The 24,085-nt window shown below is 45.6% G+C and overlaps 1 protein-coding gene across 1 annotated transcript in view; it reads left to right on the top strand.

Annotated features, from left to right (window-relative positions):
* LOC147903664 (protein DETOXIFICATION 42-like) overlaps nucleotides 1–24,085 on the top strand; it is a 75,873-nt gene that overhangs the window by 28,201 nt on the left and 23,587 nt on the right. The window lies entirely within an intron of this gene.

Here is a 24,085-nt window from a genome sequence, read left to right as displayed (position 1 = left end):
TTACATGGCATTGCTTTCTTTGTCTTTTGTTCTGACATGCCTTGTTCCAAATGCAGCATGCAAAGATAGAATCAAGAGAAGCAAGGCTTGACAAGCCTTGTGCAGTTGTGAATGTGTGCACGTGAGAGAGAGAGAGAGAGAGAGAGAGAGAGAGAGAGAGAGAGAGAGATGTATTAACGTCTTTGGGAGGCCTCGCGACATAGTTACGAGGGAACGGCATTCTGACATCTGGAACGTCTAGAACACCGTTCCAAATAGCAGGCCGGAACTGAAACGGCGCCGGAATGTCATTTTTTTAAATTTTTTTGCTCTTTGAAAGTTTCAAATGGGTATTTTAGAGCTTATATATAAAGTTTAAAGCTGTAAAATGTTAGTTTCTTTCATTTTCTAACATAGTTATATGCCATATGATGACATGTCATGTATGACATGGCGTTCCGATTCCTGTTCCCCCGTTTCCCCTACTTGGAATGTTCCCGTTCCGACACCCGAATTTCTGAAATGTTCTCGTTCCCTAGTAACTATGCCTCGCAGCCCTATGAGACAAGTGCAATCACAGGGTAACTCATACAAGCCGCTATGGGCTGAAGCAAGGGGCTCGCTAAGACTTTTGCCTCACGAGTGCTAAGAAAAACTCAAAGAAAATTCTAACTCAAAAACAATACACAGATACTCAAAATACTCAAAAGGCATATCCTGGTGCCATGGTGGCTCTCTTGTTAAATGCGAGGATATCTCGGAGGTGCGTCTATCGTGTCCTCTCGCACAATGGTCGGGGGAGGGTGTGGTTTTCAAGACTTCTGTATCCTGTGAGCCATGTCAAGAGTGACGAGTGCTTATCTCGGAGAAAGGCTGTGATAGGCCGGACCTCCATGGTGCGTGGTCTAGCCATTCTCGCTCCATGTTGTCTCCTCCCGCTAGCTCACTTTGCCCTCATATCGTCAATCTTGTCATCCGCCACTTTGTTAAATCTTGGGGCCGACTCAAAGGCATATAAATCTGTGACATGTCTCTAGGCTGCATCTATCTTTGGCTCGGGTAGGACTGTTGGTGCAGGTTGTCTAATGTGTCTCAAAGGAGTCTCTCTATGTCATTGCATCGTCATCAGACAAAGACTGCCACAGACCTAGTCTTGGAAGTGGATCGAGCGAGAGTGGTCCAAAGCCAAGTCCCTCCTGGTAGAGGCAGTGGTGCTGCCCTCAAATCTCATAGTATGCCAGACATATGCATAGAGAATGCTCCTCCGTCTCCACCTCCCCTAGTGTGCAAAGTTTGCATATCCGCTGCTTCCTTGATATGCCAATAGCTCTACCTGCTTCTATCCCCAACTGATGGGATGAGACTCTCATCTGTTCGATGGCAGTCCTCAACGAATGTGAGATGCGCGTGTCCTCAAGGTATGATGGTTTGATGACCAATCCGTCCTCTGATATTCTAAGGAACTGGTTGCGATAGAATTGGATCTTGGTGGGGAACTTGTGGTCCCCTCCCCAAGTCCGTGTCGTGTAGAGCTGTAATAGATCTAACCGTATGATAGAGTTGATCTCATCTGGTGGGATCAAGCAGGACGGGGCATCCAAGCTATACTGAAAGGGCGGGAGTCGACTCATTTGGATCCCCTGGCTATCAAACCATCTGGAGGCACATGAGAGAGAGAGAGAGAGAGAGAGAGAGAGAGAGAGAGAGAGTCTAAAGGAGACCAACAGGTCTATGGGACAATAAAAAACCATCTAGTACATCTGGTTTAGGGAGGGCACAAGCAGCTCCCAGGGAGTGCAAAAGCAACCCCAATTATTTAGAGTACCTAAAATAATAGTCTGAAAGAGTAATCAGCCATACATCAGTTTAAGACTGAGAGTCTTTTGGTTTGGATTTAAACTCTTTGATTAGTGCTATGCCTTCATGATAAACTGCCCATTTTCCATCCTTCCTAGCAGCCTTGACTTTAGCTTATTCCATTGCCTTATTCTTCAATTGAGCTCGTGTAAGTTCCTCAGCTATCCATATCTTGGTCCCTTTCAACTTGTAAGATTGTTGAAGAAGCTTGATCCATATATGTCGCGACTTAGTGTAAGAATAGCATGTCCTTTGGAGTGACGGGTATTAGTTGCCCCGTCATCATCATCATCATCATCATCATCATCAACCTTCCATTACATGGCTGCTTTGACATGTGCTAAAGTCTCATTGAAAAAGTCATCATCTTTGAACCATCCTTCAGGGAGCCCTCCCACTCTAATCTTCAATGCATTATCACGTTTGGCTTCGTGTTCTTTTATCTCTTCCTGGATGTTAGTCTTGCTTGCCTTTGTGTCGAACTCCTCAATCACTTCTTTCTTGATTGATTGTACTTCAGTATGAGCCATATCTTTGACTGTAGAGACTAGTTGAGGAGTAGGAGGAGAATTCTTACATGAGTTCACAACCTTAGCAATTACTGCCTGCTTGCCAAGTCCCTCTAGAACTTGAAGTCGGGCTTTTACTTTTGCTAGCTCAAGCCTTAACTCTCTGACTGCTTGCTACAAATAATAAATCTGTTCATGTTGTCCAATGATAGGTGGTTTGGACCCTTCTTGCTGGTAATTGCGTACATACGGAGAGGGTGTCACGGCTGCAACTATGGAGTACCGAGTCTTGATAGTTGAGGTTGATGGAGTTGAGGGGGATTTGGAGGAGAGGGTAGGCCATTCCATATTGGCGAGAGAGAGAGAGAGAGAGAGAGAGAGAGAGAGAGAGAGAGAGAGAGAGAGAGAGAGAGATGATTTCTTTCATTGTCCACAAAGAACAAAAACTGGTGTGTGGAACCAAAAAAAAGTAATGGAAGTTGAGAAAAATGTTTCTCTTGAACCCAGTTTTCGAGTGGTGCAATGAGTTACATCATCAATGTATTGGTTAAAGAAGATACCTCATCATCCAAGAAAACTTAGAGTGATAAAGTTTTCCATATATGTGTATGTAGAGAGTGAGCTACCAGGGGTGTGATTTCTTTCATTGTATACAGTGAGAGATGTATAGAGAGTGTATGATTTCTTTCATTGTATAGAGAGTGAGATATATGTGTATATAAAGAGTGAGGTACCATTAATAGGTGTGTATGATTTCTTTCATTTTTGACAAAGACCAAAAAGCAGTGTATGGAAGCTAAAAAAAGTAATAGAAGTTGAGAAAAATGTTTCTCTTGAACCAAGTTTCACAGTGGTGCAATGAGTGACATCTTCAATAATATATTGGTTGAAGAAGACACCTCATCATTCAAGAAAACTTAAGGTGATAAAGTATGCCCTATATGCATATGTGGAGAGTGAGCTGCCTTTGATAAGTAGTTTTCTATTTTATTTCTCCAGCCGTGTTTGCCAAAACTTGAGCATCTCTCTAGAGGATAGTCATCCATGGTTTGGTGAGGAGGAAGGTAGAAGCGGTCCTTTGGTTGGACACTGTAGTGGCTCTCTGGTGGGCTGCGAGAATATCTCGGATTTGCATCTGTCGAGCTGTCTCGTGTTGTGGCGGGGGACGTGGTTGTCTTGATCTCTGGGTCCGATGGGCTATATTAAGGGTGTTGCCTCGTCTGTGGCGGCCCCTTCTGAGGAGAGCAGAGATAGGCTTGACCTCTATCGTGTGTCATTTGGTTCCTCTTCGTGCCTCTAGCTCGGTCGCGTCGTGTCGGCTCTCTCTGCGGATCCATGCTGCCCTCATATCAACTAGCTCGTCCTCCTCCACCCCACTGTGTCCTAGAGCTGACTCAAATGCATAGTAGTCTATGACATGCCTTTGTGCTCGGTCTGCCTCAGTAGCCTATGGCATGGTCCCCTCACGCTGCTCTCTGGTCTGTCGCAGTAGTGACATGTCTCTCTGTGTCGTTGCATCTTAATCAGATAGAGTCCGATACAAACCTAGTCTTAGAAGTGCATTAGCTGTGAGAGTGGGCCAAAGCCGTGTCCCTCCTGGAACAGGCACATAGTAGGCTGGACATGTGCATAGAAAATGCTCCTCTGTCTCGACCTCACCCCGCGTGCTTAGCCTGCAGAGCCGTTGCTCCTTGGGTATCCCTGTTGCCCTCCCTGCCTCAACCCTCAGCTAATAGCGATCCTCAATGCATGTGAGACTCCTCTTTCCTTGAGGTATTGGGGTCTGATGATGAGTCCATCCTCTGATACTCTCAGAAAGTGGTCGCAGTAGAATTAGATTTTAGTGGGGACCTCTTGGTCCCCTCCCCAAGGCCGAGACGTATGGAGCTGGAGGAGATGTAATCGTGCATACCATACTGTATCAATCCCGCTCTCGACTGGTCGCGTGGATGACTCTAGTGCTAGCCTCATTAGTCTCTAGTGAGTTAGGGCCCAAACTCTGCGGAGGAATGTCACTATCTGAAAGATGGCATCAATCTGGAGGTGTGTCATTGCAAACTTTGCTTGTACTATTTGATGAGGGATTGAGGGCTTATGCTAAATTATCCTAGATCCCACAGTCATCTGTAGCCACTCTAAATTCCTCGACTTCATCACCGGAAGATCACTCCCCCAAAAAGGTGCTGCGCAGCGTACATAGTATTCGATCTGACTAGGGTGTTGACACGACCTCGCAGGATCTGACCCTATCACCGACCTAGAATCTCGTCCTTGATACAACTAGAATCATAGCGCAGGTGCCTTGATCCTCCCGACCACCCCCGAGCACGTGGGCTACAGCTCGACTCATCCATAGGCCCGTATCTAACCCAGGCGTCCCATACCACTTGAGCCCGTCCAAAGGACCTTCGATACACCACCTATGATCCACCATGTAGATGGCGAGAGTCCCGGCCTGGGTCCAAGTCCCATCCATCAGTTGAGGAGCGCTCAACTGATCTACACAATAGCACTGGCCCCTCTATATAGAAGGAAACCCGCTATAGATAGCACAATGCTATGAATAGCTCCATAGATAGCACAATGCTATGAATAGCTCCCTCCATATAAAGTGAGCACTATATATGAATCAATCTCTATATATAGCAATCTCGGCTAAAAATAGCCATCCAGCCCTATGCTATCCCGTAACCCATGTTCACTTGCTATTCAACCCTACGTACACCATGCACATGACATACTCGCCTCCTCTAAGAACTCACTCCTGAGTTCACCAGAAAGCTCGAAAACTCTATGTGAAGATGAGTCCATGCCAATAACTATGCTCGAAGTATCAGTTTTAGTGTGCTATACTTTCCATGAGATTCAAATCAAAGAAAATCTAAGGCCAAAGCCACAATCTTTGATAACCAACCCAAGGAAAGTAAATCTCTCACTTTGAACAAGGTTACATATCGTCGAGTATTCTCCTCGAGAAATCCAATAACGTGTGAATCCTCAGAGTTAGTTCCGTTGACATATCCCGTACACAAGCATGATAAAATCTGTACCTGAAGGTAAATGATTCTATCGACCTTATCTATTGAGTATCCTTGAACTCAAAATCTTAGGTTGAGATCGAGGAATCATTGTTCGAACAACCCCATCAATTGAACCCCTCGAGGCCAATTGTTTTGGTTGCAATTTCTATTAACCCTAATTCTTGAGTTACTTAGTATTCAGAAAATCCCTCAACGGAATACCCTTGTAATTCAAATTCTTGGGTTGAAATACATGACAGACTTTCCATCGCAGAACAATTAGATCTCCGTTCATAACTGTTGGGGTAAAGGCACTAACCCATGTTCACTTGCTATTCAACCCTACGTACACCATGCACATGACATACTCGCCTCCTCTAAGAACTCACTCCTGAGTTCACCAGAAAGCTCGAAAACTGTATGTGAAGATGAGTCCATGCCAATAACTATGCTCGAAGTATCAGTTTGAGTGTGCTATACTTTCCATGAGATTCAAATCAAAGAAAATCTAAGGCCAAAGCCACAATCTTTGATAACCAACCCAAGGAAAGTAAATCTCTCACTCTGAACAAGGTTACATATCGTCGAGTATTCTCCTCGAGAAATCCAATAACGCGTGAATCCTCAGAGTTAGTTCCGTTGACATATCCCGTACACAAGCATGATAAAATCTGTACCTGAAGGTAAATGATTCTATCGACCTTATCTATTGAGTATCCTTGAACTCAAAATCTTAGGTTGAGATCGAGGAATCATTGTTCGAACAACCCCATCAATTGAACCCCTCGAGGCCAATTGTTTTGGTTGCAATTTCTATTAACCCTAATTCTTGAGTTACTTAGTATTCAGAAAATCCCTCAACAGAATACCCTTGTAATTCAAATTCTTGGGTTGAAATACATGACAGACTTTCCATCGCAGAACAATTAGGTCTCCGTTCATAACTGTTGGGGTAAAGGCACTATGGCCACCCAAGTACAGTTAGTACACTTAGTACTTTATTTGTTAAGTACACTAAGTACACTGTACTTAGTGTTGTAACCTTATCCTTTCATATAAAAGGTTGACTGTGTGCTAGGGGAGGTACACACATACGTTTTATCCCCACACTTCTTGTGTTTATCCTGCTTGTGTGTGTCGGTGTGCTCCCACTCTCCCCTTCCACAACTCGTATCAGAGCCATCAGCACAGCCATCGCTAGGCAGCCAGCATCAGAGCCATCGCAAGGCAGTCAGCAGCACTGCCATCACTAGGTAGCGGCAGCCTGCAAACAGCGCCGTCAGCAGCGCCTTCAGTTGCTAGCGCTGCCAGCGCTAGCAGCCTTCGAGGTTGTTCATCGCCAGCGCCAAGGCCACCGGCGATGCCAGCGCCAAGGCCACCGGCGACGCCAGGGCCAAGGCCACCGGCGACGCCAGGGCCAAGGCCACCAGCGACGCCAGGGCCAAGGCCACCGACGACGCCAGGGCCAAGGCCACCAGCGACGCCAGGCGGCACCACCAGCAGCAAGCCAGGCGGCGCCACCAGCAGCAAGCCAGGCGGCGCCAGCAATTCCGCCATCAGTGCCACAAGTGGCCACAGGTGCATGTCCTCGCCATCGCCATCGCCGGAGAGCTCGGAGACGTTCACGATCGTAGAGCAGCCCGCTTCACCCGTTTTTTTTTGGTTCCTTCAGCCTTCAGTTCTTTTCAGTCCCAGCGCAAATTCTGAGCTCATACTTGAGCATTGTGGGTCAGATGTATTGTCAGTGAGGTAGATCTGCAGATCTATGCCTCCTATGTAAGAGAAATTCTCATTTTCTTTGAATTGCGGAATCAAGGGGCTTTGTAGCCACAGCCAAGCATTGGCTTATACACGCACTTGTTTGCGTATATCCTCCTGATTGGAGTTGATTTGTGCAAGGATTTGATGCATTTTATGACTTACGGGACAGTGGCAGATGCATATGAATTGGGGCTTTTGACATTGTTATGCATATCAGTGTTGGGGGAAACACCTAGATGCCTTATGTGATCAGTGGAGCTTTGGGAAAGCGGTGTATGCACTAAAATCTTCAAAATTGGCTTCCAGTCAAGGGGCTTTTGCCTCATTCAAGTTCTAAACTGTGTAACACAGTTATAGAGGCAAGAGAAAGTCTAATTCTGACAGTTTTGGACAGTTATACAGTCAATTTCTGTTGCTGTACTAGAAAGTACAGTCGGGTACTGTCCGGAGTCAATTTTTGGACTGTAAACAGTCACTTTACTGAAGTTTAAAGTGCATAAAACAGTGCTGTTTTCACTGTTACAGCAGGGACATACATTGTGTCAAATCAAGGTACTGCTGTACTGTACTACAGAGCATCAATTAATGCATTAAGTATTGCTTTTCTGGATCTGCAGCAGGCAGGAAACAGACAGTATTAACTGTTAAGTGGGAGAAAGTTGCAGGTCCTGTGTTCCATTGCAGGAATTAACTTTTGAGCACAACTACAAGTGCATCTGTGCACTTAGTTTGCAGGGAGTCAGGCAACCAAGTGTGGGTTATATTTCTTGCTGATTGTAATGGCTTCATCCTCGGAATCTTCTCTTCTCAATATTAAAAAGTTGCAGGGTGCTGCTAACTACCCAATGTGGAAAAAGATGGTCCTGAATGTGCTAATTCTCAGGCAGTTTCATGCTCCTTTTATACACAAAGGTGTGAAGCCCACTGGCACATTTGATGATGCTTGGGCACTAGCTGATCTGTCAGCAAAGTCCATAATTGAATTGTCACTCCATGAGAGTGTTGTTTGGAATGTGGATGGTGAAAAAGCACAGGACACATATGAGCAGCAGAGTGTAGCCACAAAGATATATTGGCTGCACAAGTTCTTCAATTTGAAGATGAAGGAAGGGACCTCCATGGATGCACATCTCAATGAGTTTAATTCAATTGTCACTCAACTTGCAAATCAAAAATATGTGGTGGATGAGGAAACCAAGGGTATGGCACTCTTGATCTCTCTTCCTGAAAGTTGGGATACATTCACCACAGCTGTAACAAATGCAAACACTTTCATAAGTTTTTCAGATATCACAGGGCTGATTTTGCAAGAAGAGCAGAAGCTGAAAGCTCAAGATGCAGTAAAGCCTAACAATGCCTTAAATGCAAGGGGGAGAAGTCAGCAAAGAGGCAAATCTCAGGAAAGGGGAAAAGGGAGGAGCAAGTCCCGCTCCAACAAAGATGTTGAGTGCTACTACTGTGGCAAAAAGGGACATACCAAAAAGCAGTGCTTTAAACTGAAAAATGATAAGAGAGACAAAGCCAAAAACACTGATGCGTCAGATGCAAAAGCAATTGTACCAGTAAGCAATGGCAAGAGTAGTGTGAAGATTGAAGAGCTTCATTCTACACACGGTTATGACAGTGAGGGAGAGGTTCTATTTCTCTCTACTTTGGATGCTCATTCTCTCCATGCAGGAGATTTTGCAGACATGCACTCTTGGATCATTGACTCAGGTGCCTCATTCCATGTTACACCTTACAAAGAATTGTTTGTAAGATATGCAGCAGGCAGTAATGGAGTCGTTTTTCTAGGGGATAATCATGCATGCAGTATTGTTGGTATTGGAGATGTCAGGCTTGTATTTGCTGATGGTACTCAGCTTATGCTTCACAATGTTAGGCATGTACCCGAAGTCAAGAAAAATCTGATTTCTACTGGCATGTTGGATGACGAAGGTTTTGTGACCAGCTTTGGTCATGGTTTCTGAAGGTCACCAAAGGTGCCCTGGTTGTTGCCAGAGGCTCTAAGGTTGACACAATGTATACTCTTCATGCTAAAGTATGTAATCATGCTGATATTCATGCCACCGAGCTGCCGAATATTTCTATGTGGCATAGCCGGATGGGACATATGAGCATAAGTGGAATGGAGCAATTGGCTCGCCTTGGCTACTTACCGTCTCTTAAATTTTCTGATTTAAAGTTTTGTGAGCACTGCATATATGGTAGACAGTTACAGTGTCCTCATAAAAGGAGATTAGGACATAAAGATGCTCAACTTGAGCTTGTGCATACAGACGTGTGTGAGATGCCTAGTCCTTCACTTGGAGGTGCACGGTACTTTGTCACATTTATAGATGATTCCACAAGGAAGGTGTGGGTGTATCCTCTTCGATTGAAGAGTGATGTCTTTCTAGTGTTCCAGAAATGGCTTGCTATGGTTGAGAACCAAACAGGCAGAACACTGAAGGCTTTGCGGTCAGATAACGGTGGGGAGTATATGTCTAATGCATTCAATGCATTTTGTGATGCTAGAGGTATTAAAAGAGAACTCACTGCTCCTTACAGTCCAGCGCAAAATGGCACTGCAGAGCGTATGAATAGAACCATATAGGAAAAGTCTCGCTCTATGATGTCACATGCTGCTTTACCTCATGGATTTTGGGCTGAAGCTGTAAAAACAGCAGTACACCTCATCAATAGGTCACCAAATAAAAGACTAGATGGCAGAGTGCTAGAGGAGCTTTGGACAGGAAAACCTCCTTCCTATAAGCACTTGAGGGTCTTTGGCTGCACTGCGTACGTGCATATATGCAGAGAAGATCGCAGCAAGCTTGATCCTAAGTCTCTTAAATGCATTTTTCTTGGATATGGTGACAGTGGTGAGATGGGTTACTGCCTATGGGATCCTGTGAATAAGAAGCTAATACGCAGCAATGATGTCTTATTTGATGAGTCATGTATGTTTAAGGCAGCAGATAAGCCTTCTGATGCTTCAGAGGTTGACATTGATGACTCGGGACATCCTGTACAATTCAGGCAGGCTGCAAATCAGCCACAACAGCAGCGTAATCAGCCAATGCATGATGCTGCAGCAGGTCCAAATGGACAGCCCGCAGTGGCGGAAGATGTACTACGGGACATGCCACCTTTGGAAGACCTCCCAGGCATAATTCTGCAGCCTGATCTACTAGAACAGCAACCTGTTTTAGGTGAGCAGCAAGTTGGACAGCAAGACCAATGGGTCCGAAGGTCCACTCGACAAATGAAACCGCCAGACAGATTTGTTCTAGGAGCATATTTTATTATGCTTACAGATTGTGGAGAACCTTCAAGGAAGCCGTGCAAATGCATGATAAAAGGCTATGGGAACTAGCCATGAAGTCTGAAATGGACAGTCTCCATAAAAATGATACTTGGGAATTGGTGCAGTTGCCTAAGGGCATGAAAGTACTGCCATGCAAGTGGGTGTATAGATTGAAAGTCACACTTGGAGCTAAGCCAAGGTATAAAGCCAGGTTGGTTGCCAAGGGCTTTAAGCAGGAGTATGGTGTTGATTTTGATGAGATCTTTTCTCCAGTGGTTAAGATGACCACACTCAGGATTGTACTTGCTTTGGTTGCATGTGAGAATTTGGAATTATGCCAAATGGATGTGAAGACAGCCTTTCTTCACGGTGATCTTCATGAGGAGATCTACATGCAGCAGCCAGAAGGATTTGCAGTCAAGGGCAAGGAGTCACTTGTATGCAAGCTTAAAAAGAGCCTTTACGGGCTGAAACAGGCACCAAGGGAATGGTATAAGAAATTTGATACCTTCATGAAGTCCCAAGGTTTCAGGAGAAGTGATGACGATCACTGCTTATATACCAAAAGGGCTGCAAATGGCAGCTTAATCATTCTCATTTTATATGTGGATGACATGCTTATTGCTGGTAAAGCTCGTAAGGAGCTTGATGACCTTAAGAAAAGATTGCATGAGGCCTTTGATATGAAGGACCTTGGTGATGCAAATCACATACTGGGAATGCGGATACGGAGAGACAGGGGACAGCGTTTGTTGTATTTGTCTCAGACCGAATATATTGGCAAAGTATTGCACAGGTTTCATATGGAGGGGGGGAAGACCCTTAGTTCTCCATTGCCTCCGTATGTGAAACTTAGTGCAATGGACAGCCCACACTCAGATGCTGATAGGGCTGAAATGACCAAGATTCCGTATGCTTCAGCTTGTGGCAGTCTCATGTATGCCATGGTTGCAACCAGACCTGATATTGCGTTTGCAGTGGGAGTGGTTAGCAGGTATATGTCAAATCCAGGCAAGAAGCATTGGAATGCAGTGAAAGGTATCATGAGATACCTGAAGGGCACACAGGAGTTGTGCATATGCTTTGGCAAGCGAGATGCAAAGGTGCATGGTTATGTGGATCCAGATTTTGCTGGTCATCCCGATAACCGGAAGTCTACTACCGGTTATGTTTATACATTCACTGGAGGTGCAGTGTCATGGATGTCAAGGATGCAGCAGTGCATAGCCTTGTCTACTACGGAAGCTGAATATATTGCAGCCACAGAGGCATGCAAGGAGGCCTCATGGTTATCTCGGCTAGTGGGAAACTTGGGCATTACAGGTGATATTCCATTGTTGCATTGTGACAGTCAGAGTGTTGTGGAAGGGGAGAGTGGGAGCATTACAGGTGATATTCCATTGTTGCATTGTGACAGTCAGAGTGCTATTCAGTTGGCACACAATCCTGTCTTTCATGCAAAGACAAAGCACATTGATGTGAAGTATCACTTCATCAGGGAGGTGATAGATGATAAGCTGATTCAGCTTGTCAAGATTCACACAGATGATAATCCAGCAGATTTGTTGACAAAAGGCTTGCCTGCAGAGCGGTTTGCACATTGCCGACAGTTGATGGGTATAGGTTGAGCCTCATTTATTTTTACTTGAGGGCATATTGCCTTTAAGTGGGAGGTTGTTGGGGTAAAGGCACTATGGCCACCCAAGTACAGTTAGTACACTTAGTACTTTATTTGTTAAGTAGACTAAGTACACCGTACTTAGTGTTGTAACCTTATCCTTTCATATAAAAGGTTGACTGTGTGCTAGGGGAGGTACACACATACGTTTTATCCCCACACTTCTTGTGTTTATCCTGCTTGTGTGTGTCGGTGTGCTCCCACTCTCCCCTTCCACAATAACTCATGATGGAAGAATCTTCATGGAAGTATCAATGGGCAAAATCCTGACCAAAGATATGATCCCCTTGATCTATCCTCGAAATGCCCCTACCTGAGGATAATCAGTAAAAATTCAGTTGGCTATATCCAGTCAATGGTACTATTCTAGACATGTATATAGTCACATATCTCCCACTCTAGTCCTTTTCACCTCTGATCAAAGAGCGAGATAAGTAATACGGAAATAGACAATCTGAAATCTCCTAAAACAAGATCCACTATCGAATATCCTGAAGGGAGAGAAGGAGAAGAGGAGCAAGAGAGTGAGAGTGAGAGAGAGTGACACTCAAGTGCGGGTGTGAAGAATAATGAGCCACACCACAAACTCACTTGTGTTTTATTAGGATTAGGTTTACCCTATGACTGTCTTGAGACAGTCATAGGTGTCCTATCTTTTAATGAAGGGTTGGCAATGTGCCTTTACCCCAACAACCTCCCACCTAAAGGCCAATGTGCCTAAAGGGGAGAAAAGAATAAAAATTACAGCAATATACAGTTACTGTTATACAGTTACTGTATACAAGACCATAAAGTAAGAATGGTCTCATCCTAATCCCATGATGTGGCGGCAATGTGCAAACCGCTCTGTAGGCAAGCTCTTAGTGAGCAAATCTGCAGGATTATCATTAGTATGCACTTTCACAAGTCGCTTGTCTTCCAGTACCTCCCTGATGAAATGATATTTCACTTCTATGTGCTTGGTCTTCTGATGAAAGACCGGATTCTTTGCCAACATGATAGCACTCTGACTATCACAATGCAAAACTGGCATATCTCCTGTAATGCCCAAATCTCCCACCAGCCGAGTAAGCCATATTGCTTCCTTGCAGGCCTCAGTGGCTGCAACATATTCAGCTTCTGTGGTTGACAGTGCAACGCATTTCTGCAACCGAGACACCCATGATATAGCACCTCCTGCAAATGTGAAAATATAACCGGTAGTAGACTTCCGGTTATCTGCATTCCCTGCATAGTCTGAATCTGTAAAACCATGCACCAATGCATCCTGCCTACCATAGCATATGCACAAGTCTTTGGTACCTTTGAGATACCTCAAGACACCTTTCACTGCTTCCCAGTGCCGCTTGTCTGGATCTGCCATGTACCTGCTGATGACTCCCACCGCAAAAGCAATATCCGGACGAGTGGCAACCATGGCATACATCAAAGATCCAACTGCAGATGCTTACGGAACCTTGGCCATTTCAGCCTTATCATCATCTGATCTGGGGCTGTCCTTACTGCTGAGTTTTAAATGTGGAGGCAACGGGGTACTAATAGACTTCCCCCCCTCCATTTTAAACCTCTGCAGTACTTTGTCAATATACTCTTTCTGTGACAGAAACAAAAGTCCCTTGGACCTGTCACGAGTAATACGCATGCCAAGAATATGATTTGCATCACCCAAGTCTTTCATGTCAAAAGACTTATGCAGTTGTTTCTTCAAAGCACTAATCTCATGCTGAGATTTACTGGCAATAAGCATGTCATCCACATATAGAATGAGTAGCATCAAACTGCCATCCTTTGCCCGTTTGGTGTACAAGCAATGATCGGTCTCACACCGATGATACCCTTGGGACTGCATGAAGGCATCAAACTTCTTGTACCATTCCCTTGGCGCCTGCTTGAGTCCATACAAGCTCCTCTTGAGCTTACACACAAGCTGCTCTTTCCCTTTAACAGCATATCCCTCTGGCTGACTCATATAGATCTCATCATGAAGATCTCCGTGAAGAAAAGCTGTCTTCACATCCATCTGACATAAATCCATGTCGTCATGAGCAACAAGAGCTAACACTGCTCTCAATGTAGTCATCTTGACTACAGGGGAAAAGATCTCATCAAAGTCAATGCCCTTCTCCTGCTTAAATCCCTTGGCAACCAATCTGGCCTTATACCTAGGTAAAGCATTTGAATCCACTTTGACTTTGTAAACCCACTTGCATGGTAAAACCTTTCTGCCTGCAGGTAACTGCACCAAGTCCCATGTATCATTCTGAAGTAGGGAGTCCATTTCTGACTGCATGGCTTTCTCCCACTTCTTTTTCTCTGTTCTTCCCATAGCTTCCTTGAAGTTGGAAGGCTCACCACAATCTGACAGCATGATAAAATCAGCCACATTATTGGCTCCTGGAACAAACCTGGCAGGAGGCCGTTGTGCACGGGTGCTCCTCCTAACAAAATGTTCCGGATTAGGCTGCTGTCCAGCCTGTTCTTCATGCATGACGGGTGGCTGTACCACCATATCTGGCTGTTCTAAAGCCCCATCTGTTGGCACATCCAGTGGTGCATCATTGGCAAAATTATCTGGCTGATTTTCAGCCTGTATACCCTCTTGAACGGGGTGATCTGCAGCAGCCTGCTGCTGCATATAAATGGGCATTCTTTGCTGTCCAACATCATCATAAATAACCCTCCTGTATTCCACAGGTTGCACGGGTTCCTTGTGTACACTATCTTCTTTAAAGATGACATCATTGCTGCGTATAATCTTCCGTTTAACGGGATCCCATAACCTGTACCCCATTTCACCTTCGTCACCATAACCCATAAAGATGCATCTGATAGACTTTGGATCCAGTTTGGTGCGCAGTTCTTTGCGTACATGAGCAAAGCACTCGCAGCCAAATACACGTAAGTGCTTATATGAAGGTGGCTTGCCAGACCACACCTCCTCTGGCACTTTCAACTCCAAAGCCTTGTTTGGCGACCTGTTAATAATGTGAACTGCTGTTTGCACGGCTTCTGCCCAAAAACCATGGGATAATGCAGCATAAGACAACATACATCGAACCTTCTCCTGAATAGTTCGATTCATCCGCTCACTTGCACCATTTTGAGATGCATTATGAGGGGCTGTGAGTTCCTGTTTGATGCCCTTAGCTTGGCAAAACTGCACAAAAGCATGTGACACATACTCACCCCCATTATCGGATCTGAGGCATTTCAGCCTACGACCTGTCCGATTCTCAACCTGAGCGACAAACTTCTTGAAAGCATCTAAGGCATCTCCCTTATGCTTCAAGAAATAGACCCACACCTTACGTGTGGCATCATCAATGAAAGTAATATATTTTGCACCCCCTAGTGATAACTGTGGCATCTCACACAAATCAGTGTGCACTAGATCAAGTGGTGCTCTATTCTGGGGAGTTCTCCTCTTATGAGGAGTGACAGAGTGCTTGCCAAATATACAATGATCACAAGTAGGCAAATCTGAAAAAGAAAGAGGCGGCAGATAACCCAAACGTGACAGTTCTTGCATTCCTTTAACAGACATGTGTCCCAACCGGCTATGCCACAATGAAACCTTTGGCAGCTCGGTTATGGCAACAACATGATTACCCACACTGGAAACATAAAGAGGGTACAAGGTATCACTCTTAAAACCCTCAGCCACTACAGTCTGGCCATCAGTAATCACCCATTTGGAATCCCCAAATGTGGTGTGGTAACCACTGTCATCCAATAAGCCATTGCTAATCAGATTTTTCCTGATTTGCGGCACATGGCGAACACCATCAAGCATAAATGACCGTCCATCAGGAAATACTATCTGTATACTGCCAATCCCTGCAATCTGACATGCATAGTTGTTCCCAAGATGAACAACTCCATGAGTACCTGTGTAGGAAGTAAACCACTCCCTATGAGGAGTAACATGAAAAGAGGCACCTGAATCCAAGAGCCAGGTGTGCATGTCATGGCCATCAATAACCAAAGCATGTGCTATTACAGCAGAAGAGCATAAAACATCATGTATGTCACTGTCACTGTCCTCTGCTGCAACATTCACTGCATCCAAGTCATCTGCCTTGGCCTTGCCTTTGCCTTTGCTTGCATTTCCTGCATCCTTTGTTTCAGCCTTCTTGGCTTTCTGATCCCGTATGAACTTGAAGCACTTCGACTTCACATGTCCCTTCTTGCCACAATAAAAGCATTCAATGTCCTTTTTGCCACGGGACTGACTGCGGGATTTGGACTTACTAGCAGATCTCCCCTTCTGCTGAGTCCTGCCTCTGTCCTGTACCTGCAAAGCATTTGAAGACTTGCTGCCCGCATTATTCTTCCTGCTCATCTCCTCCATAAGGAGAGAGCTCTCTACATCAGCATAAATAAGAGTGGCATTCGAGTTTGACAGGGTGGTCTTGAAAGTGTCCCAACTCTCGGGGAGGGTACACAGCAAGAAAGTAGCCTTGAACTCCTCATCAAGGTTCAACCCCTGTGCAATCAGCTGTGTAAAAATGGCATTGAACTCACTCAAGTGTGAGGTCATAGCTGTACCTTCCTTCATGCGAAGATCAACCAGCTTCTTCAGCCAATAAACCTTACTGGCTGAGCTCTTTTGGGCATACAATTCTTCTAGTCTTTGCCATAGACCATAAGAGGTCTTTTCAGCCTGTACATTGAACACAAGAGTGTCTGAAATAGTGAGCATGATAGCTGCCCTCGCAGACAAATCAAGCTCTTCCCAGTCATCAGCTGCCATGTCAGATGGCTTGACACCCTTCACCCTTATGGGCTTAGCAATCTTCTTTAACAGAAGTACATTCAAGCACTGTTCTGCCCATAATGCATAGTTGTGTGCTCCTTCCAGTTTCTTTATGTTCAGAATTGAAGAATCACTTCCCCTTGATGCCATATCAGATGAGGAAAATACCTGACTCCCTGGAAGTAAAAAGACTGAATAAAAAATTCTGATTTCTCAGAAAAACCTGCTCTATTCAAGAGCCAGAAGCACTCTCAATGGTGCTGTTTTTACTGTCAGTAAAATCTGCAGCAAAACAGTAAATGACCCTGCAAATACTGTACCTTCTGACACACTGTACTGAGCTCAAAGAGGCATAAAAACAGTAATTTCAGACTGCTGCAGCTGCTCAACAGGTGCTTAACAGTGCACAATCATCTGACAAAACCACCAACACTGCTGTAAACACTGCTGTACTGACTGTACTGATCACTTCTCCCACCTCAGATGAGGTATTGCACTGAGTTAAATTGCAGAAACCACTTGACAAACACCCAAAAAACAGTAAATGACCCTTCAGCCTGTCACAAAACCTGCAACAGTAAATGGGATAAATCCCAAGCAATCACCCTTATACCAAGAGGAGAAAATGCATCTGAAGATCTCTGTCGGTAACCCAAGTGCTATCAAACAAAGTCTGGGCAAAAGCCCCTTGATCTGACACCTGAATCAAGTGGAGAACACCTCAACACTGAGGTAGCATGCAATATGAAAATCTCTCTGACACTTTTACCTGACAATGTGCAATGCATAGACTGCCCCTGTGTACTCAGTAACAACACAAATCACAAAGTACAAACACCAAGAAGAAAATCTTTTGAGCACTGTCAACGATGGGCAGTTAGGGACCGAGTAAACTCGATGCGCCCTGACCAAGCGTGGCTCAACTGAGATTTTCAAAGTGCGTACAAAGAATGTGACCTGCAACAAATGTCACCAAATGCACTGCGGAAACAAAGCAAATGTGTGCTCCCCGGCTACACACTGCCTCAAGGCATATACTGCAAACACATCCAGGCAAAAGCCCTTTGAAATGGTCACTCATGTACTGCGCGTACATGCACAAAACAGAGTGCTTCAGCACTATTCCTCTTCCAAAAAAAAAGGTGTGCCTGCTGTACTTTTTTGTACCTGCAGAGTACCTGCTGTACTTTCTATCCCTGCAGTAGGCACGCTTCCCCAAAAAAAAAGTCGAGTCTTTGCCTGGCTCCCTACGCGCACACACGCACGTCAAAGGAGATCCAGCTGCGCAATGCCTCGAGAGGCTTAGTAGCTAGTAGCAGCTGCTATGCAGCTGCTAGCTGCTTGCTAGATGCGGCGCCTCGAGCTGCAACTAGCAGCTGCTGTGCAAGGAGGCCCGTGTCGCCGCTCGTGACCAGCTGCTGTGCAAGGAGGCCCGCGTCGCCGCCCGTGACCACGCCCCAGCACGCGCCCGCGACCACGCCCTAGCCCGCGCCCGCGACCACGCCCTAGCTCGCGCCCGCGCTGCTGATCTGCTGCGTCGCCTGCGCACTGATCTGCTGCCCTGCGGGCAAAAATGCGCCGCCGCAGTCCGTCCGTACGACTGTACGAACGACGTACGGTCGTACGGCGCTGTCCGTACGTCCGCACGGAAGGGGTAGACTAGGGAGTTCAGGGAATGGGTAGACTAGGGAGTGGAGGGGAATGGCTCTGATACCAGTTGAAGGGAGAGAAGGAGAAGAGGAGCAAGAGAGTGAGAGTGAGAGAGAGTGACACTCAAGTGCGGGTGTGAAGAATAATGAGCCACACCACAAACTCACTTGTGTTTTATTAGGATTAGGTTTACCCTATGACTGTCTTGAGACAGTCATAGGTGTCCTATCTTTTAATGAAGGGTTGGCAATGTGCCTTTACCCCAACATATCCTGTATAAACTTGTGCACAACAAAACCGCTCCAATCACAGGATCATCCAGTTCTTAGGATCTCTTATCTAGGAACCCCAAGTTCCAAACAAGGCATTGACATACCATCATGAGAAGATATGCGGTAACCCTCCCTGAGATTGAGTCTGGACTATGGAGCTCCAGGGTTGAACCCAAAAAATACATGGCTTCTCTCAGGGTAAAAAATCGAATCAGGTTACCCCCAATTCAATTCAGCCTACTTGTACTTCACCCTAGAGGTCCTTGGGTATTATTTCACGCTGGATTATACCACCACATCAGAGAATCTTAAATGTAACATACCTTAGTGTCCCATACCACCAAACTATACTACAAATAAAAAACTCAATGGACAATATGAGTAAATGAGGTAGCCAATCCCTCTTCAACTCAGATGATCCCAGATTGAGTCAGGGTGGCAAATCCGTTCTCAATCCTTTTCTTAATGTGATTATATCACCCCCTTGTGTTACAATGCCCCAACCAATAGGTCAAAGAAGAAAACCGAGTAGGTAGCATCCCTAACAACTCTTGAATCCTGACTATCCATGACCTCGAGCTAAAAGAGTGAGAATCATAATGACCCCATCTTTGGACATGATTCAAAGAAGATATCCTACAAGACTCATCCTGGTCTAATCAATAAGAACCTTCATATGTCCAAACGGTAACTCGAAGAAACGCCATAACTCACAATCACATCGAGATCAAAACTTCAAATAGAAACCAAACAGGAATCTACGCACCAAAATTCGAGAAAGGGAAATCCAATTGTCTTAGTTAAGTCCAGTTTAAGATGTAACAAAGTCTCAGGCATCCTCAATGTACCATATATCTAAAAAACTGCAAGATATATGGAACAAAAGTACACATTATATAATTTGAAAAAACCAATCAAATTATAAATGCCACTTAGTTACAAATCAAATCCAAATTAACCAAAACCTGGTCAATTTAATAACAAGACAATTTAGAACATAATTCATACAAAATTGGGGAGCTTCTTGAACCAAGAGTGGTTCAAAAGATCCAGTCGAGCCAAAAATAATTGGGTGTCGGTCAAAACTGAGGATGTCAACCTCTTCATCGCTTCTCAATAGCACGGAAGCGGTATAAAGACTCTAAAACAAGCTGTCTACATTTGGAACAGCATGAGCCTTCTTCAATATATTTTTGATACTGAGGGGTTTTATAGTAGTGAAGAGCTGCCCAGAGTTCATCCATCAAGGAATCCATCTCTCGTAGCAGGTCATGAGGTCTACAAGGAATAATCTCCGATGTAGCCTCGTCCCCCATCTCAATAAAACAGTAATCCAACGTAGGTGTCTCATTACTTTGATGTCCTTCCATGGCTGGAAAATATCTCGCATGGGAGAGGGACTAGAAGAAAAACAATTGCGTCCAAACGCGTGCTCTTCACACTAACAAAAAAAGAATCTGGGGCTGCGTGGAATCAAGGAAGAAGGCGAGTAGAGGACAGCAAGAAAGATGGCGGAATCTGATAGGCTGATCTCAGACGGAAAGAGGGTGGGAAATTCGCCTTCATGCGTTGAAATGCCGAAGTGAGAAAGAGAGAGAAATTCCGGGTATATAAATAGCAGGAAGGGCCATCAAAAGCTAGGCGAATTTAGGGTGGGTGTTTGATTTAGAGCAAGTGCTTTCCTTGCTAGAGAAAAACAAAAAAGCAACCTGCTTTTGTTTAAACCAAAAAACAGTCTCGCTTTTAATAGATCTGGTCCCGCTTTTCTCCAACCAGCCAAAAATAGCCAAAACGTGCTAGATTTAGAGCAAGCGCTTTCCTTGCTAGAGAAAAACAAAAAAGCAACCTGCTTTTTAACCAAAAAACAGTCTCGCTTTTAATAGATCCTGTCCCACTTTTCTCCAGCCAGCAAAACATAGCCAAAACGCTCTAAAATCAGGCCATACGCTCCTTCCCAAAGCCAAGCGCCTGCCCCCAATCTTATCGCCCCTGTCTTTGATGCCCGAATCTCCTAGACAAGCCGCTTTCTAGGCTTATGAACGCCCCTCCTCCTTCTCTACTGCAGCAAATCTAGGTCTCTAGGGTAGGAATCTCATCCTTGAGAACCTAGAGGGAATTCTTTCCCTAACCAGCCCACTTTTCCCCACACAGCCAATCACATCAACAACCCAAGCGTGGGAAGCTATGAATAGCTCCCTCCATATAAAGTGAGCACTATACTCTATATATAGCAATCTCGGCTAAAAATAGCCATCCAGCCCTATGCTATCCCGTAACCCATGTTCACATGCTATCCAACCCTAGGTACACCATGCACATGATAGGTGTCGAAGAGCCAAATCTTCGTTGGCGGGTCGTGGAAGTTATAGAGTAGTATTTGTATCATCAGGTCAGCCAACGGTGATCCCTCGCCTCCGAGGCGGTCTATAAAAGATGTGATCTCATCAATGTAGAGGCTGAAGAGAGCTGTGAGAGGGGAAATCCTACTTCACCCTGATTGTGCTCTCTCCACTAGACCTCCTGGGGTGTGAACTCTCCCTTTGACAGACTCGTATATCATCACTTCCCAAATCATAATCTCTGGAATCCACATCTCTCTGATCAAGCTTGGATCATGGAATTGTATCGAAGGCCTTCCGAAAGTCCACAAAGCAAACGTAGACTTGCTGGCGTCGCAACCTCGCCTTCTCAATGATAGCTCTTGGGGTGAAGATATGGTCCACGGTGGAGCGCTGTCTCTGAAATCCTGCCTACCCTAGTGCTCACTGTCCATGGCCCTTTGTGTGGCCACTGATCTCCCTCTCTAGTACCGATCCATATATCTTGGCCAGAGTTGGCCAATCATAAGAGCGCGGTAGTTCCCAGTGTCCATAGGATCCCTTGCTTTGTGTATCAATACAATGGTGAAGGTGCTCCAAGCAGCCCGAGGCATACTGCATGGTTGAACATCTTCGCTAGGAGCGGAGCCAAGATCTCCTGCCCATGAGCGAAGTGCTCAGTTCGTAGTCCCTCATGATCCTGTGCCCTCCGATTATGGAGATGACGGAGTGCCGTACGCACATTTTGTGCAGTGAACAGATGACAAGTAGTGGGCCTGGGCATAGAGGACATATCGGGTGGTGCTTGCAATGGGGCGTCATAGAGAGAGCATGTGTATGTGTGCCAAGTATCTGGGTCTGTGATGGGAATACATGACTTTCCCTTTGACAGTAGTCCCCATCCAATGGTAGGATCTCTCCCTTGGAATGATCTGATCACATCATCCATCCTATGTGTGAGGAAAACCCGCCTCTTACGACGCGTCAGACGTCATGAGATCGGTTGTGCCTTGGCTGATGTTAGGTGACCCAAGGCTCGCTCATGTGTGAGCCCTCATCTCTTTGCACTCATCGTCAAACCAAGGGTTTTGAGGCATCTTTCCGACTGGGGAATGCACATATCAGGTCGTGGGGAAAGATCTGGTGGCAACACCTTGTACCTCTGAGATGAGAGTGTCGGGCATGGGCGAGGTCTGTATTTGGATTTGTATCATCTCCAAGCAGGGATGGAAGCTCCTGAGCTAGGTGGCTTACACACACTGGGTTACGAGCATGGTCAAAGTGGATCTGGACACGAGTGACTGTGGGAGGGGCCCTCCCTGTGACTAGCTTGGCAGTAGAGATATAGAGGGCTAGGTATGAATGATTAGCACCGAGTGGGGGAGGGGGCACACCAAAGTCATAATCCGAGAAGCAAAGGCTAAGGGACCCAGTAGGTAGTCCACTATACTTGTCCCCCTGCCATGTGGGAAATAAGTAAGCCCGCCAGAAGATGGCATCTTTGGAGACTGCTATATATGATTAGATTATGGACTGCACCCAAATCCAGTAGATGTCGTCCATATGCTGTCACATGTTGTGCATCTGCTGAGTGCCTAACTGTCCCGAGCTCTGTTGCATCTAACTCAGGTACAATGAGGGGATCGAATCCAAAGTCAAGTAGGCCCTCCTGTTTGTCTCCTGTTCGTGCATTGAAGTCACCAAGAAGGAGAGTGTCTCCCTGTTGGGAGAACTCCGTGATGTCCTCATGTATCGTCTCGTATGGGCTATGTCCCTGTGTGGTGACCCCTCGTGCGTATGATGATGTATCTGGTGGGAAGTAGCACACCGCTATAAAGATCGGTCGTGCCTCTGACAGTTGGTCTGGTATCCACGTATGGCGTGCGTGCTTCTCTCTCCACATCACCGATATGAGTGGTCGCAAGTGGGATTTGAAAAGGACAGCCACACCACTAGAGCCTCGTACCCCACTATCTCTCCTCAGCTCCATCATGTTAGCTGTATATCATGTCACTGTAGGCAGTCATCTCTCTGGGTTCTCATGTGTCTCGGTATGGAAGATATATCGCTGCCAGTGTATGTTTCCTAGAAACCTCCCGAATTGGACCAAAGGGTGCCATTGCAATTCCACACTGCCATTTTCAGCCCACCTGGTGCACTCATCCCATACCCCCCACAGTCATAACTCCCCATAGTCCTTCTCTTCTCATTCATTCTTGTCGGCTCTCTCTCGAATCATCGCTTTGCCATCCCTGTAGGCAGCCCATTGCCCTTCCTCTCTTGCTGCAATCATGCGCACCATACCCTCCCTTCGGTGCTCCTGCTGTAGGAGTGTGAGGTTGTCATCTAAGTAAACCTTAGTGCCTTTCAGAATTGTCCTCATGCTCATGAGAGTGGACCTGCTGTCACTGTCCGGAGTTTCACCACAAGTCACCTTGTTGGTGCCTCAGCCTTGCCCACACTCCAAGCTGATTCGCACGTGAGGTTAACCACCATTTTGGTTAGCAAAGTCTTGGCATCTGCCATTGGAGTGTCTCGCACTTCGAGGCCTCGAATCAACACATTTCAGGCCTTGCTGTTCCTTCTTTTGTCCTCCTCCAAAGCATCCGAGATGAACTCCTTGGGGGCAGCTGAACTTTTTTTAACCAAATCTTTCCATTCGAGAATTCAGCCTCCCCTTTAGTGATCTTTTGTGAAAACTCAGCGTGCTTACCTTGCATAGTGGCCTGCAAGGATGCTAAGTCTTTCCTGAGTTTTTCATTCTCAGATTTGAGCTCTTCCATTGCCTTACATGTCCCTCCCTGAATTCCTTGTGCTCTCTCAACTGCTGCAATTCAGTACCCATAGGTTGCATTTGGTCTTTTTAAGTCTGGTCCTCTTTGATTCCCATACTACTCTTTCTTTCTCCCACTCCTTGTTCTTCTCTTTCCGCCATTCCTCTTGCATTTGTGCACCCTGCTTCTTGACCTCAGCCAATGCTTTATCAACATGTGCTT

The sequence above is a fragment of the Dipteris shenzhenensis genome, chromosome 3, assembly GCF_047967505.1.
Source record: "Dipteris shenzhenensis isolate YYH24624 ecotype China chromosome 3, Dip_SZ_1.0, whole genome shotgun sequence".
Classification (NCBI taxonomy): Eukaryota; Viridiplantae; Streptophyta; class Polypodiopsida; order Gleicheniales; family Dipteridaceae; genus Dipteris; species Dipteris shenzhenensis.
This window is presented reverse-complemented; position numbering and strand designations above follow the sequence as displayed.